The sequence below is a fragment of the Mizuhopecten yessoensis genome, unplaced genomic scaffold (assembly GCF_002113885.1).
Source record: "Mizuhopecten yessoensis strain PY_sf001 unplaced genomic scaffold, ASM211388v2 scaffold4387, whole genome shotgun sequence".
Classification (NCBI taxonomy): Eukaryota; Metazoa; Mollusca; class Bivalvia; order Pectinida; family Pectinidae; genus Mizuhopecten; species Mizuhopecten yessoensis.
Window position 1 is genome coordinate 91,588 of NW_018405521.1, and position 6,553 is coordinate 98,140.

Below are 6,553 nucleotides of genomic sequence, written 5' to 3' on the forward strand. Positions count from 1 at the left end.
TAAACGTACAGACTGAATGTAAAGGTCCTAAATATACATTTTGCCCTGTCACTGGGAACTGTACAATGATTGACCATATCCTTGTCGAAAGTAGGATAGTAGATTTAGTAGAATGGTCTGAAGTCCTGGATGAATGTGAAGTTAATACTTCAGAACACCTTCCTGTTTTGTGTTCTGTGGGGACTCCTAAGATCCAATCCAAACAATGTAATGATGAATTTGTGAGGTATAACTGGCGTAAAGCTGTAAATAGTGGTCAAATACAAAGCTACAAATACATTGTTGATATTTACCTCAGTTCAGTAGCTTTTCCTCAAAATATCACGTCGACCCTAGAAATTGATACATATTATGAGGCTCTAAAATCTGTTTTGCTAAATGCATCAAAACGCTGCATTCAGAAATGTAAATTTCAGAGACATCTAAAACCATATTGGAATGATGAGTTGACAAATGTTCACCATCTGATGGTTAGTAAAAGGAAATTGTGGAAAGACAACGGCCAATGTAGAGGTAATGATGTTTATTTTTTAGACTATAAGTCATGTAAGAATGTTTTTAGAAAGAAGCTTAGAAATGCTTTTAACGAGTATATGAGACTTCAATTTGAAGAAATTGATCAATCGGGTGAAGTTGACCAAGTATTGTTCTGGCAACTATACAAAAGCAAACAGAACTGAAGTATGACGGTCGGGTCCTACGTGACCCAGAAGGAATAGTAAAGGCATGGGGTACTCATTTTTGTAAATTGTTCGAGAACGAACCTAACGAACTGTTCGATGTAGACTTTTTTTAATCATGTTCAAGATGATTTACCGAACATGACAGAAAAAGCGAAAACTGATAAATATGTTTTTCTAGGAAAAGAATTCACCTTTAAAGAGGTTTCTGAAATATGTTAAGGTCTTAAGACAAAAAAGTCTGGTGGTCCGGACGGTCTTGTGTATGAGCATATTAAATACTGTAGCAGTCTAATGATCAAACATACTACATTTTTGTTCAATCTCATTATTAAGTATGAGTATATTCCCAAATCATGGAAACTTGGTACAATAATCACTCTGTATAAAGGTAATCGGAAACCAAAAGATGACCCAAACAACTATAGGGGTATAACATTAATTCCTGTGTTTTTCAAGATTTTTGAGACACTCTTGTCTACCCGTTTAAGTCCAGTCCTAGAATCATACACATTTCGAACAGGCATCAATCAGCATATCGCAAAAGACTGTGTAGTTTATGTACTTCTTTTAATCTACAGGAAAGTGTGAACTATAACTTAGATTATGGATCTGATGTGCTTGTCGCTTTTCTTGGCAACAATAAAGCATTCGATACTGTATGGCAAGAAGGCCTAATCTATAAGCTTTACAATATGGGTATTAAAGGGAAAGTATGGAATATCATGAAACTAATGTATTCTCGATTTACCAGTAATGTTGTTTTTAATGGTCTCAAGTCGGACAATGTAATCATGAAACAGGGAATCTTACAAGGTGGGTCTTTATCCGCAAAACTGTATTTAGTCTTTATTAATGATTTGCTAAATGAAGTGGAATTTAGCGGGAAAGGGGCAATAGTTCTTTCCTCGCGAATAAATATACCTACACAAGCTGATGACATAATTGAGCCGCCGGCTGGGATTAGGGTCCTTAAGCAGTAAAAATCAATTTTGTGATTTTTATGATTTCGAAATCAGAGACAATTCTGATCACAATGATATAAAAAAAAATGTCAGTCCGTCATTATTTGATGGTTTGACGCCACTTTAAAGATACGTCATATATAGAAGTAGGCTGTATGACTTCTGACGTCGCTTACAACGTCATTATTTCTAACGTTACTTTTAAGATTGATACCGGCGGGTAACATATGTATATTAATTTTAACTGCTTATTTCTGGCTTCACTCCAGAAAAAAGGGTTAGGGTTAGAGCATGATTGTAAAGGGAAATTCCAGAGCATTTAAACGGAAATAATAAAATATGTTATTAAGTCATACACAAATACTGAAATGTAAAACAAATAGGGTTCCATATGACCATGGTACAAATAATACTTCTGTACTTTTAACTTTGAAGACTAACATCTCTACAGTTTTCTTCCGGTTATAGCTGTGACAAAAATATGTTTACAACAAGAACTTGAATCAGTATTCACAAATCTATACCACTTTGTAATGACCATGACATACATAAAATAAAGTGGTGCAAGATTTGACGTTGCAAGCGTGGTCACTGTCTTTTACGTCGCAACTTTGAATGTCAGTCGTGCCAAGCTCAACGAGTTTTTATGTATTGAAGAGATTATATCTAAAAATGCAACGTGATCGGGCAGGTGACCCCATATCTGTTCACGTCTGATTGGGGAATTGAACCCCGGCCGCCTTGGTGAAAGGCAAGTGCGCTATCCACTTCAACACCCAACCACTCAGTACAGTATAATCATGTGTAATAAGTCTTTGACCATTCTATTTTAGTTGAATATGCTGGTATGCTTAGCATCAGACTTTCCCCATGTAAATATTTGAGGTTGAAGAGGTCACTTGTTCCAACAGTACCATTTTTCATTTGAATGAAAAACTTCAAAATCTTGCTGTTTTAATTTAGTGATTGTTTTTCTCAAATATTTGTTTAACATCATTTTCAGAAAACAAAACAGGCAGTTTAGTTAAGGCACAGAATATGTTTTTCCTATATTCAATACTGGGTTTTTTGTAGATAATAAATAACTGTTCATTTCCCATCATTTTATTGGCCAAGGAAATTTTCAATACTCATATCACATCACTACACATTTTGGCCTCACCTTCTACCTCCAGTAAACACTTTGACATGATGAACACCCTAGAAAACTTGTACATCCACAGAAAGACCGTCCTTAGGGCAGTACAAATGGACTGAATAGTCACTTAAATGCACTATTAATCTAAAAAGTAGATTTTAAACACAGTATGTCATCATTCCTTTGTTTGGATCTATCACCAATATGAGCTTAATTACATCTAGTGTAGGCAGAGAAGGTCCCTGGCCTTTATCACCACTTTCAGGAACCTTCAGGAATGGCTTTGCCTATCATAACTGGTCTCACATCAGTCTCCTCCCCGCCAAGTGAAGGTTTCTCCTTGTTCCCCTAAAATGAACATTTAATATACATATCAACAGAAAGTATATGCATTAAAAACCAATTTATATATACCTGGTACACCAAGGTTTGCTGATCATCTATGCAACACAATATATAAAATATACAGCTATATTGTGAAGTAAAACAGTTTTATAAACAAAAATGCATTCTCAACACATTTATTGGACGTGAAAAACAACATTGTACAATCAGAAACGATGGATATCGTGGGGTATTTAAGTTTTATGAGTACACGTATGAAGCTCTCGGCGTGTCACATATGTGTACATGTACGTAGGACTTCGACCGTATAGCTGAATACGACCAGCCCGGATCATATTGCTGTATATTACGTTGACAATGAGACCTCTATATTACTTTATATTAAACAAGATGGTGCCCCTAAAAAGCTCAGTTTATGCATAATCTATGACAAAATAACAAAAGAAAAGTTTGCTGAATTGATATTTGATATGAAATCCATTACTATCTCGCTAAAGATTGATGAGTCGTATAGAACACGTATAGAGACATATTGGTCAGAAAAGATTTTACCAACGATCAAGTGCATTATATGTATATGTTTTGGGAATAATACAAGTTATATTGTACATTTTTGTAAAGCAAGTGAGATTTCCGTTTTCGCGCGAAACAGAAATAGAATAGAAATATGACGTCTGTCGGAATTCCCGTTTTTCTCCCTTTTCATTAGCTAGAAGTTAAGGACCTAAATCCCAGCCGGCGGCTCAATTATGTATTATCAGCAATAACGTTAATAGTTTGCAGTATCTACTCTCTATTTGCGAAATACAGTAGAAAGTGGAGATTTACCTCTTCCTCTACTATATCTAAAATTGTTGTTTTTACTTCTAAAAAGAAACCCAATATTAATTGTGATATAACTGTATATGGAAAGAAACTACCAATTGTAGAGAAAGTATTACTCATGTCGGAGTTTTATTGAATAGTAGAAATAACAATGTCGAACGTACAGAACGTGCTTGTTCCAAATTAAAGAATGGTGTTATGTCCTTAATTCGTTCTGGAGCACATCCATGTGCTCTGAATCCTTTAACCACTGCAAAAATTGTTAAGTGTAAAGTATATCCCTCAGCACTATATGGGTATGAATTGTGGCAATCAAAGCAAAATGTTAGAAAAGGCACAAAACTTCATTGTCAAATCAATCCAAGGTTTTGATACAAGAACAAGAACAGATATGTGCACGTCCTTGATTGGTTGGTTTTCTGTAGAAGTATACATCAGCGTAAAGAAAATGTTATTTTTTGGTAGAATATGTTCCATGGATGTTGGCTGTTTAACACGCGAAGTTCTTATCAAGCGTCTATTCGAATTCAACCTGTCTCAATTTAGTAGAGGTTTTGTTACCGACATTGTTAATATTTTACAAAAATACAATTTGTATCANTATGCTATATGGAAACTTGCTTTACGCTTTCCACAATACAGTCCATGTTTTAAGAAAGTTGTTAAACTTTGTGTTGAAATGCGCGATAATGAAAATATATATTTGTGTCATTACTGTGGATCTATGCACAAAGATACTATTATGCATAGTGTACTCGAATGCTCACACACAGAGCTATTACGTGACCAGCTCTGGTGTGTACTCAGTACTGTAAAAGATACAGATTTTGTGTTTTATCTTAATGTAATGTCTAATCACCATCTACTTCATGTTCTTTTTGGTGGTATTTTCAACTATGATTTATCTCCATATGAACTGGAGGACTTTAGAATAAAATCCATTGGTATTATAACTAAAATTCTTCAATACAGTGGTATTATGTAATGTTTCCTTAGATATGTATGTAAATACAAATTTACTTGTGTGTACCTCACGCTTCAGCAAGATTAATACATGAAATACATATATGTTTGTAATCATATTAGAAGGCAAGCATTTCCTAATTCTTTCCTGTTATACCTTGCACAATTGGGCTGCATGATTAGTTCAACTTACTACTATTCATAATAGTGTTTGTATTGTATGATTTAATCTTGTGATATGTATTACTACAACTGAAAACATTGCATGGTTGCTCTGTTTCTTCAAGTTAGTTATTATATTGTATGTTGTATATTTCACACCACTGTATGACTATATTGTATGACTTCGTGCAACGGGTTCTACTCAATGTATGATTGTATTGTAAGACTTATGTAACAGTAATACTGTCTATAATAATGCTGTATAATTTATAGTGTGATGCTTGTAATACTGTTTATTACAATGTTGTATGATTGCTTAGTACGAGAAGTGTATTACTGTCTATACTATTATATGATATTATATGTCATAATTATCACCGTATAATGACTGTAATAGTACCTATTATATCATTGTGTTGTGTTTGTAGTACTTAATGGTATGATGCGGTTAATACTATTATTCTCTTATGTGTGTGTCTGTCCATGTGCATATGTGTGTCACTATGTAAGGGTGTGACCATGATTGTGAATGCATTTTCTTCTCTTTCAATAGTGTTGAATTGTACGTGTATTGTTCGTTATTTCTGTAACTCTTCATTTCTGGGGGAAATAAAGGAAATAATAATCATATTTCATCCCAAAGAATAATGAGATTCAATGCAATCTCAAAAAAACTAAATCCTATGCACCCGATAATTTAATTGTTACAGCTGGTGTGTTAGAAAGATAAGATACATTTTATTTATTTAAAATCGGTGGGCATTATAAAAAGCTCTATATAACGTTTGACCGACAAACATGTTATATGATGTACATACAAAGATATTCACATTAAATTTAGACCTAGATACCAGATACAAGAGCATTTATTTAACGTCGCATACCATAAACATAGAAACATTACATAATGTAGCTCGGTAGAGCCAGTTCTGCGACAAAAATATATAGGTATAATTTAAGACAAACAAAAACAGCATGCAAATTAACATAGGTATACATGGATGAATTAAATATAAGGCGAGCTAAATAAACTGCACTAAAGTTATATAAGAAAGGTAAATATAACAATATATACAGGCTACTGCACTAAAGTTATATAAGAAAGGTAAATATAACAATATATACAGGCTACTGCACTAAAGTTATATAAGAAAGGTTAATATAACAATATATACAGGCTACTGTACTAAAGTTATATAAGAAAGGTAAATATAACAACATATAAAGGCTACTGCACTAAAGTTATATNAATATAACAATATATACAGGCTACTGCACTAAAGTTATATAAGAAAGGTAAATATAACAATATATACAGGCTACTGTACTAAAGTTATATAAGAAAGGTAAATATAACAATATATACAGGCTACTGCACTAAAGTTATATAAGAAAAGTTAATATAACAATATATACAGGCTACTGCACTGAAGTTATATAAGAAAGGTTAATATAACAATATATACAGGCTACTG